General features: G+C 37.7%; 1 protein-coding gene across 2 annotated transcripts in view; it reads right to left on the reverse strand.

Annotated features, from left to right (window-relative positions):
- The window catches only part of LOC131345955 (filamin-A-interacting protein 1), a 38,532-nt gene extending 37,201 nt beyond the window's left edge, over nucleotides 1–1,331 (reverse strand). For both annotated transcript variants that reach the window (XM_058379178.1, XM_058379177.1), the window contains exon 1: nucleotides 1,109–1,331. The gene's annotated coding sequence lies outside the window, so the exon portion shown is untranslated. The remainder of the gene's footprint in view (nucleotides 1–1,108) is intronic.
- Nucleotides 1,332–10,907: the final 9,576 nt, after the last annotated feature.

The raw sequence follows: 10,907 nt of genomic DNA on the forward strand, positions 1-10,907 counted from the left end.
CACCAAATGCATTTGTTAAAGGAAATTTGTAAAGGTAATATAATTTTTTTTAAAAAGCAAAGTATTTACCGTTTTGTAATCAGTTATATTACCACCAGAACAACTTCAAGCTTTCAATTACAATTCCACCTTGAAAAAGGGATTGTCCAAGATGGCAGCCCCCATAACACTCGTGTTTTGCTAGATACTGATGGTTCAGTATTGTTTTTTAAATATATATTTTTTAATGATTACAGTAAATCATACAGCGTGTCAAACAGTGCAGTGTTACTGAAGAACCCGATGTGGTTTAAGGCAGATATTTACAGAAAGTTATTTGGATGAGAACAATCTCCATTGCTGGTTAGCTAGATTAGCTTCATATCTCCAGTGCAAAACTAAAAAAAAACAAAAAAACAAATATCAGAAACATGCCTATGGCTGAGAGGGATTGATGTTTTTTTAGCTAAACTATCCCCTTAACACTAGTTGTCTCTCTTTCTGAATATGAATGTGTTTGTATCCTAAGATTTACAAACTGAGATGTTTAAACATCTCTGAGGAGATGGCTGAGCCGCAGTGTCTGACTCTGACTTATGACATTGTCGCTGTATCGTTTCCTTGTCAAGTCTGAAAGCTTACCTCTCACCTAACTCTCCTGGGTGTGATGCTGAGCTCTCCACCACTCTGAGATGTAATCCATTAAAGCACTGTATGGAGGCGTCTACTGAACAGAGACTTTACTGAAACTCAGAACTCCAGCCAGAGAATTTTGAGTGATTGCTTTGCCTCGAAAGTGGGACTCTGAGAGTAACTCGCATGGGTTGTTCAGCAATGAGTCAATGCACACATGTTACAGTTTTGGTGATTATCATTCCCCTAGACATAAATCAATAATGAACAAGGGAAAGGGAAAGGCTTGAAAGGCTGGATATGTGCACACATATCAAGGACATGTGTATTCTATTGGATGTGGGAAAGTTGCTATTGCAAAATGGGAAATGTTCAGTAATCATTTTCCCCATGAGGTTCTTGTTCAGTTTTTCTAAACACACATGACAGTTCCTTATACCAGTATTGGATAATAGACATAACAAACACAAGCTGAGAAACAAGAGTAATGCCCTACCTTTCAACAATGGTCCCAAAGTATAAGTGCTTATAGAAAGCAAAAGAAATCCTAAACAAAGTCCCAGTCCTTCTTCTGCTTCAGTTGAACAGCCCAGAAGGAGACACCATGAGAAAGAGATCTCTTTCCAACCCTCTTTCCTGCCTCTAACTCCCTGTCTGTGTTTTGTCCTCTCTCGAACTCTGCGAGCAAGCAGAGACACTCTGACATGCTTAGAAGGAGAAGAGAGAGAAAGGAGAGTGTGGCAAGAGAGAGAGAGAGAGAGAGAGAGAGAGAGAGAGAGAGAGTGACCAATCAGAGAAAGGAGGTGGTCAGATCTTCTCTATCACCACCAGCACTTAAAAATTCAAGCTCCAAGCTCCAAGTAAGCAAGGTCAGGGAAAGCCAAGCAGACCGTTGGTAGACTCCCACTCCACCTTTTTGTTCCACAGAGTGAAATTAAAGCGGAGTATGGAGTGTATGGACCAGAACTGTGTCTATATTTAACCCGTGTTCTCACTCACTCATTGCTGTTAGCAGCTGAGCAGATTGTGGCCGAGCTTTCCAGGCCCAGCTGACAGCTGAGCTCTCAGACTCCCCCATAAACACAGAGATCATTCCAGCAAAGCCTTATTCTACAGCCTGAAATGGACCTGGTGAACACTGGCGCAAGTTTATACCAAACCCAGGCCTGTGTTCACATGAAATATACAGTGTCAAGCTTTATTTAACATGTTTATGACAAACATTTTCCATGAAAAGGATCATCTGGGTCACAGTATAACCTGCTTTATGTCAAACAAACAACACCGGGTTTTACGTTTACGTTAAATGTACAGAATCAGACTCTATAACGTCGGAGCCTCCATGAAATCCTGGTGAGCAGAGAGATGGGTAATAGGTGTAGAAAAGCCATAGACAATTTATTTAGAGTAAAGTTTTAACGAACAGACACACAAACACACAAACAGACCATAAAAACGATTTCTTTAAATAATAGTTCTTATAATAAAATGAATAATGTAGCAATAATGTTTTGCAACATAATTGTAGCCATTAGGCTGTCGTATTGATAGACATCACTAATTTATGACAAAAATGAAAGGAATTATAATGTGATATACTTCAATCTAAAAATAAATGTATTTCCAATACATTTCCTAAGTCAAGCTTCATTTATTGTTTTTCTATTGTACCATTCCCCAGGGAGTTTTTCCTTGCCACCGTCACCTCTGGCTTGCTCATTAGGGCTTTAAATCGGATTTCTCTAAAGCTGGTTTATGACAATGTCCATTGTTGAAAGCGTTATTATGAACCAAATTGAATTTAATTGATTTTTTACTCACACGGTTCTCAGGGCTTTTGGAGGAAAAACAGATTATTCATGACACGTGGTTCTTTTCTGTATAACCCTCATTCTTTTTACACAATAAGAATTAATCCTGCAGGACATGTAACCTCACCAGATCCCATGTGAACCAAATTGTGAGTGCTTTTATTTGTATCCCTATTAATATCAGTTTAGAACACAATATCTGTTCAATCTGAATAATTATCTGCTACCAATAAATGATTTTATTATAGGGTGTTTTTATACGGAGCCCATGCCGCGATAACAACCATCATCATGCACAGCTTTAGTCAAAGAGTCGTATAAGATGCTGCTAGCAACTTTTACAAGTCTTTCACTGAAGCGTGACTCATCTGGCAGCAGATCTTCAAACACTCACACTAAGGCATCTCAGATTACCCTCACTGAGGTCACGAATGTGTGTTTGCGTACACAGAGTGTTAATAAGGAGCCAGAGACAGGGAATTTATTTTGATTATCCTTAAAATTCTGGAGCACAGACACAAAAAAATACACCACAGTAAATAGGTGTTAAATGCCACACATTCTTTCTCATTTACTGTAATTAAGGGTGATAAAGATCATTGTTGGCTTAGAAATACAGATTTTAGCATTTAAGTTTAAGAAAGCTTGTGTTTAGAACTATGTACAGTAAAAAAATGTCCATATTTGACCATGTGAGGGGATTTCCCAGGCTGACACACACACACACACACACACACAAAGACAAATTGATTAATTAATTAATTAATTACTACCCTCTTTAAACATTATTGCAATATTAGAAAGTATCCATTTAGGTCAGGATGTTCAAAAAGCACATATGTGTATCATATGTGACATATATATATAGTCTCTCTTTGCTGTTATAATAACCTCCACACTTCTGGGAAAGCTTCCCACTAGAGTTTGGAGCGTATCTGTGGGGATTTGTGCTCATTTAAGCCACAAGAGCATTAGTGAGGTCAGGCACTGATGTTGGGTGAGTTGTTCAAACATGAAATCTACAACAGATGATTTGCTATTAAGTAGTATCTAAAAGCTGATTCTTTTTGTGTCTTCTACACATTTTGTCTCTGAAATTCTTGTTATGTGTTTGCTGTCATGTTGTGTATGTAATGGAAGCTTCATGTACCAAATTCCTTGTGTCTGAGTCATGTGGAGAAAGAGGAAATATCATGGAAGACTAAGCCCCTTCATGGGACAGATAGTGGAACATCAGGAAATCCTACCAGTGGTTAGACAAGGTGAGTTTGAAGGCTGCAGGCTGTGCAAGACAAACCTGAAAGAGACTTATAGCAGCAGGGTGTAAGATGCAATTATACACTGAAAGCCATAAACAAGAGGCTGGGACAGTGTATAAAAACTTCTGTGCCGAATACGGGTTAGAAGTGCCCAATTCCCATTGAGCCACACAACAGAAAATGGTTAAGAACAGAAGAGAAGAGCTACTATTCTGTGGGAGTTCAAGTTCCAGACTGTCATGCAGTGACTAGCTGGTCAGACAAGCAGCTACTGGCCAGCAGACACAGTGGTGATATACAAGGAACAGAAGATGGAAGTTGTGATGTGGCAATCCCAATTGACAGTAACATACGGAAGAAAGAGCATGAGAAGATTGAAAAGTTTCAGGGTCTGAAGGAACTGGAACAAATGCGGAAGTCCAAATTGGTCGTAATGTTAATAAGAGCACTAGGGGCTGTGACCCCCAAACTGGAAGAGTGGCTCCAGGAGATGTGGTAGCTTAGTGGTTAAGGTGTTGGACAACTGATTGGAAGGTTGTGAGTTCCTGGTTCCACCAAGCTGCCACTGCTGGGCCCCTGAGCAAGGCTCAGCCCTCATTTGCTCAGTTGGGTATATGAGATAAATGTAAGTCGCTCAGGATAAGGCCATCTGCTAAATGCCAGAAATGTAAATGTAGATTCCAGGTACAGCATCTAAGGTCTCAGGTTTCTGTCCAGACGAGAGCAGTCCTAGGAAGATGGACACCAAGATGTACAGATTACACCTCTGTAATGCCTGTATAGAAATATAACATATAGTCTGCTTTCAATATTAGATTTGTCAAGATTATTTTTATTTAAGAAGAACATGAAATTACCTAAAGTATGTGTCATGCTGGATTAGCTTCTGCTCTATGAATTATTGCTGTTCCTGAATCTTCCAACACTCCAGCCCAATCTTTACATCATTCCCAATCACCATCAGTCTACCTCACTAAGCCTGTTCCTCATTACCCAATACTGGATTTTCCATATATCCCACTTCACTCCACACACTCGTTATGATGTTTTTCCTAAGCACCTTCTTGTTACACAGGGCAACTAGTATAAATAGGTCAGCAGAATTAAACCCCCTAGGTGTTCAAACATAAAACCTAGATCAGATGATTTGCAGTTAAGAAATGTCCAGAGGCATATATTTTTAGTTATTTATTTTTTTCTTTTAGTACAGATTAATATGAAGCCTAAAAGTCTAGTGAGAACCTTAGTGTCAGTGATTAGATCTTCATTTGTGTTGATATTTTTCAGCCAACTGCTCTGACACATCTGTAACATGTCATCAGCAGTGACTAAGGAGGTGCATGTGAAATACAGTCACAGGTGTAACGAACATGAATGAGGTGGATTATTTACGCTATCATACTTTTTCCCTCCAAAATGCCATTAGAAGAGAAATTAAAAGTAGACGATAATGCTAAACGTTTGTGGATATCTGACTCCCATATGTGCTTTTTGAACATCCCATTCCAGATTTAGTCCCCCTTTGCTGTTATAATAAGCTCCACTTTTCTGGGAAGGCTTTCAACTAGATGTTGGAGTGTGGCTGTGAGGATTTTGCTCATTCAGCCACAAGGGTATTAGGGAGATCAGGCACTGATGTTAGGTGAGTTGTCCTTAGGTGTCTGCTGGGGTGTAGTCACCACTCTGAGGTCAGGGCTCTGTGCAGGACACTCAAGTTCTTCCACTCCAAACTTGACATACTATGTCTTCATAGAACTTGATTCGTGCACAGGGACAGTCTTAATCTGGAACAGGCTTGGGCTTCATAGCTCCTGTGAAGGGAAACTGTAATGCTACAGCCTACAAAGACATTCTATATAATTGTGTGTTTTTTCGTGTGCTTTGTGTGCTTTTACAAGTTTCATGTTGGTCAGGTGTCCACATACTTTTGGCTTTATAGTGTAGACAGACTGTTTATTTATTTATTTATTTATTTATTTATTTATTTATTTATATAACAGAATCACAAGTTTATCACACAAGAACCCCACTTTTTTAATCCTATTTTTTCCCATTACATTGTCCTGTTTGCCTGTCTATTGAACTGGTTTTAATTACATTTTTTCTCCACCAATTTGAATTTTTCTGTAAAGAACTTGCACGTGCATCCAACTGCTTCAGTCTCTCCATGACAGTGTGTAGTATAATGGAGTTACTGTCAAAGAAAACCCTCAACCACAACTAAGGGATGCTTTCGAATAAACTGTTACTTTCATATTATTTAATGAAGCAAACAATAAAAGCAGGAGTCGTTTCGAGAATTATGTTGGTATTTTGAAAGCAATAGAGAAATGACACATATGTGACTAAACAGCATGAGATTTCCAATACAATAGCTAACCAAATATTTCCAAAGATCCAATGATGACTGGCTCATTAAACACATGCTGGAACTGGAACGAAGAAAACATTTCATCTGGGCAGATTTGCAATAGATTTCTTGCCTGTGACAAAGATGATCATATTCTGTTACCCTTTTGTCCACAGGACTATGTGAAAACTCTAGAAGTTCTTCTTAACAGCCAGCATAAAACTATATACATATTTATAAAGGTTTATTGCACTATGTATTGATTGCCATAAAGCCTGTTTTTATTCATTTTTTCTGCTTGTGATTAAAAAAAAAAGCACCTGATTTTGTAACTCAGTTTCAACCCATTCCAGCTGCATCTAGAGATCTAGTGCCTGCTCCTGCTGTGTTCGCCTTTAAGAAGATTTCGGACCTTCACTGAGAAGAGCCCAGCCCTGCAAGGATCCCGAGGCATCCAGAGATGTACCAGCTCCAGTTGCACTCTGCCTCATGAAGATTTTGGACATTCAAAGAGAAGATGCCAATCCCCATTTGGACTTTGAGTCCAACAACATCTTAGCCATTACACAAAATAACATTCTGCATATGCTGTATCTCCGTCATTAAGGAGTTTGTGTTGAATCTATAATGAACTCAGATGTTGAGCTAATTTATGAGCTGCTCAGGAGCTCCTGGTTGCACAACTCCAACTGACTGTATATGATTGTAAAAAGGATTATTCATAATCAGACTCTCCAGTGTTTATGGTAATTCACACTCTCTGGTGTCACCCAAATGAGGATGAGGTTCCCCTAGGCTTGCTCATAAGGGATTTGGGGATTAATACAAATGACTTTAAATATGTCCAATATTAATCTTGAACTTCTGTACTATATTTCTTATGTTCTGTAAATCTGCTTTGAGACAATGTCCATTGTTAAAAGTGCTATGCAAATAAAATTGAATTGAATTGAATTTGTTGATTATGCCACTTTGACATCAAACCTTAAATCATTTGAAGTCACATATTTACTTCTGCAGCAGTGATTATTTTCAGTGTTGCCCAGAACCCCAAACTTTACTGTCATATTGAAGTGGCCATGCGGGTGGCAAGCATCATGTTTTAGGGTAGCAGCTGACACCACTTATCACTTCACTGTTCTAATCTACACTCAGTGTTACTCAGCATGAGGTTTTTTTCTTTAGGCTGATAATTCCTTATGACATCAACCTCGGACATACCCTTCTTAATAATCAGACTCATTTCAGGGAAATATCCTGAGCTGTAATGACTCAGGTTGATTATATTACGTGCCTGTCTGCTTGTGGTTTTTTCTTCTTCTTTAGAAAGGCGTTCTCAGCCAGAGTTTCGCCTCATAAATTGAAAGCATCTAAATACACTAATACTGTAAAACATGGGTATTTTGGTCAAAATGATCTACTGGACTGTAAAGAAATGTGTCATAATGTGTTTCAAATGGATCATCAATGATACAGCATGTGTAAGAGCAGAGAACAGGGAAACTCACCATCTGACTCACAAAGAAACACCCTTGCTTCAGTCAATAAACTCACTTTGATACTATAGATATGTATCTGTGAACTACTGCCATAATCATAAAGACTGTTCTGTGCTCATTTCAGCACTCTTATTCACAATTTTCTCATACTGAACATCCTTTAAACACAATGTTGCTCCTCACTTCCTCATTAGGGATCTAAATCTGGGATGTATACCTGTAGTAAAGGAGCAGAAGATTATACTGCTTCTGCTTAGCACCAAGGCTCGAATACTCATAATGGATATGCAACATATTAATGTATGCAGTTTTTAGCATAGGTTTCAGGGAGGGGCAGGGTGCTGTGAGGTGAGGTGATAAGGAATCCCTGCACTGGTTCATTGGTAGTGAAGTGGGAATGGGTGGACCCTGCTTGGGTTCCTGCCCAGGGGCCCAGGATTTACTAATCCATCCCTGCTGCCAGGAGAGCATGAATAACACCCTGATATCATATGTAGTCTGTATTTTGTTATAAATAAAAAGCCTGCCATATTCAGGCCAAACATTAAACATTCATGCCTTTACAATGAAAAAAACTCAGATAACCTTAAGGAAATTGTATAATGTAAAACAACCCAGATTCACATTTAGTAAAATTAGAATGCATTGCACAATAGGGTTTGAAAAAAAAATCTGGGGTGTCTTATGATAATAAATGATTTTGAAAATGTTAATAGAGCAGTAGTATTGCAGAAATGGTGCGTTTTTAGTGAAATTAAAGCATAACAGTGGACACACCATCCACATTTCTGGATGGAATTTGTTCTGTTATGCAGCGTGAATGTTTGTGGGATCACCTCAGACACTCTGACCTCTATTCTTATTCATAGTACATGGAACATGTAATAAAATGGATGCCTCCAGCGTTAAGCTACTGCAACATCTGCTCTGCGCTTGCGTTTATTTCAGTTCATTTCAGCCTCAGTCTCTGTGCCTTTTTAAAGTGTCAGTGAAATGATTTCACCCACATTGAGTATACCCAACACTCAGAAACCCTGGGAAACTGACAAAATAAAAGTCAAACCAAGAACAGTTTGGGGAAAAAAAGACAAACCTTGGCCAAAAAATTGGCACGAAAAGAAACGACACATTTTTCAACTTATAAGTATATGTCATCTACCAAGACATGTTTAAAATTTCTCTTTTCATTCCTAATCATATACTGGAGCTAACAATGAAGGGGTACTTGTAGCTGCCAGCTGAGCACCTACATGTCTAAATCATGTACGTCAACTCAAGCTCAGACTCAGGAAGGAGTGTTTGGGGTGGATTTGTATTTTTGATGGCGTTACTAAGCTAAAAGTCTGAGGATTTAGGCACAATTCTAACCTGGAGACTCAAAATATGAAAAAGCTCATTTTGGACACTGCATGTGTTGACTGATTGACAAACTTTGGGGTAGAAACTCTATATACTGATATATTAATTAATTTTTTTTTTTTACTGCTTTTCTCCTATTTTATAGTAATTTATTTATTTATTTATTTATTTTATTGTTATGGGTTTTTTTTTTTCATTTTACATTTATTTTTTTCATTTTACACTTGCTTTTATATTTTAATCTACATTGTTACATACAAGTAAAATGGACAAATGTTCACTTGTCAGCTTTCTCTCAAATATTTAATATACCTCAAACACCCACACACAGGGATCATTGACTTGTCCAGTTTATTTAATCTATGCATCCAGAACATGGAACAGGCCCATAGATGACCACAACTGTGTTCATTTTGTTATCAATCCAAGAACGTGTTAACAATTACTGCAAATGTGTTCAGTATGGCTATATTGTAATTTTTTTTTTTTTTTTGAAGGAAAGAAAATAAAGAGGGATGATGTATTTTCGCATGAGAATTCAGGAACAGTGGCTTCACATTGTGTTACACACCCAAACACAACCATCCTCCAGGCAAAACAATCAACTTCATGACATGCACAAGGCATGACAACATTCCACAATACGCACTGCTGATGGATATGAAACACTGTGTGTGTGTGTGTGTGTGTGTGTGTGTGCGTACGTGTGTGCGTGTGGGTGCTGACATTCCAGAAATCGCAGCATATCATTATTACTCTCATTTAATTACATTGAGCTGAAGGTATGTACATATAGATGAGTGTAACTTGCAGAACAGAGCTCATATTCAGAAGACATGCTGAGAGACACAGAGACTCAATTCAAGCACTGCTGATGGGAACCACAGTGTGTAACGTGTGATTGTGCGTAAGCGTGATGGAGAATGGCAGCATTCTCCATCACGCTTATGCACAATCACATGGTTTTTAAAAACAAATGTAAAATAATAAATCATTTACAGTGAGGGAAGATATGTATTCAGACACTATTGTTTTTGTTAATTAAAATATACATCCAGTTCATATTTCCACTTCAAGTCAACACCCATAATGTTTTTTGAGTTTTTAAACATGAACCAAAAGTGTGTATTAGTTAAAATGAAATATGTTTTTAAAAGACTAATATGTAAAAATATATATATATATATATATATATATATGTATGTATGTATGTATATATATATTATATATATATAGATTGAGGTTTTTTTTTGGCAAATGAGATTAAATTAATGGTGCACTGTTCCATTGTTGCCATTTTCTTTAATTATGTGTAATGTCTTCATATCATGAATGATATTCCCACCTTTGTACTTTACTGTGTTTATCGTGTACTTGGGATCATACACAAAATGTTTCTTTCTCCCAATATTACACTCAGATAAATTGCTGATAAAATTAGTATTTAAAATGTTTCTGTGCCTGGTGTATTGATCCAAAAGAATTCTAATTTGTCAAAATGCTTTAAGATAGGCATTTCTGTGCTTCTTTTTTTCTGCAGTAATGTCTGAATCTGGTCAATAGATGGCGCAAGTGTAACAAAAACAAAACAAAACAAAGCGAAACGAAACGAAACGAAACAAAAAACATTTTTCCCATTCATTAAATCCATATATCAATAATTCAAATTCTTCAGACTGTAAAGTTTTGTTGACGTTAAAGGACAATTTCTTTCAATGGCTTTTTGTCTACAATCATCGATACACTGTTTAGCCATAATATTAAAACAACCTGTATAATATGGTATAGGTCCCTTTGTGCCATCAAAACAGCTCTGACCCATTGAGGCATGGACTCCACAAGAGATTTTAGGGCATGCTGGGGTGTGAAACCTTTCTATCACAACCAGCATTAACTTTTTCAGCAATTCTGGTTTCTGTGGGTTCAAATCAGACAGGCTAGCCTTTGCTCCCCATGTGCATCACTGAACCTTTGGGGCCCATAACCCTGTCACCAGTGCACTGGTTGTCCTTCTTTG

This window comes from Hemibagrus wyckioides, linkage group LG25 (genome assembly GCF_019097595.1).
Source record: "Hemibagrus wyckioides isolate EC202008001 linkage group LG25, SWU_Hwy_1.0, whole genome shotgun sequence".
NCBI classification, from domain to species: Eukaryota; Metazoa; Chordata; class Actinopteri; order Siluriformes; family Bagridae; genus Hemibagrus; species Hemibagrus wyckioides.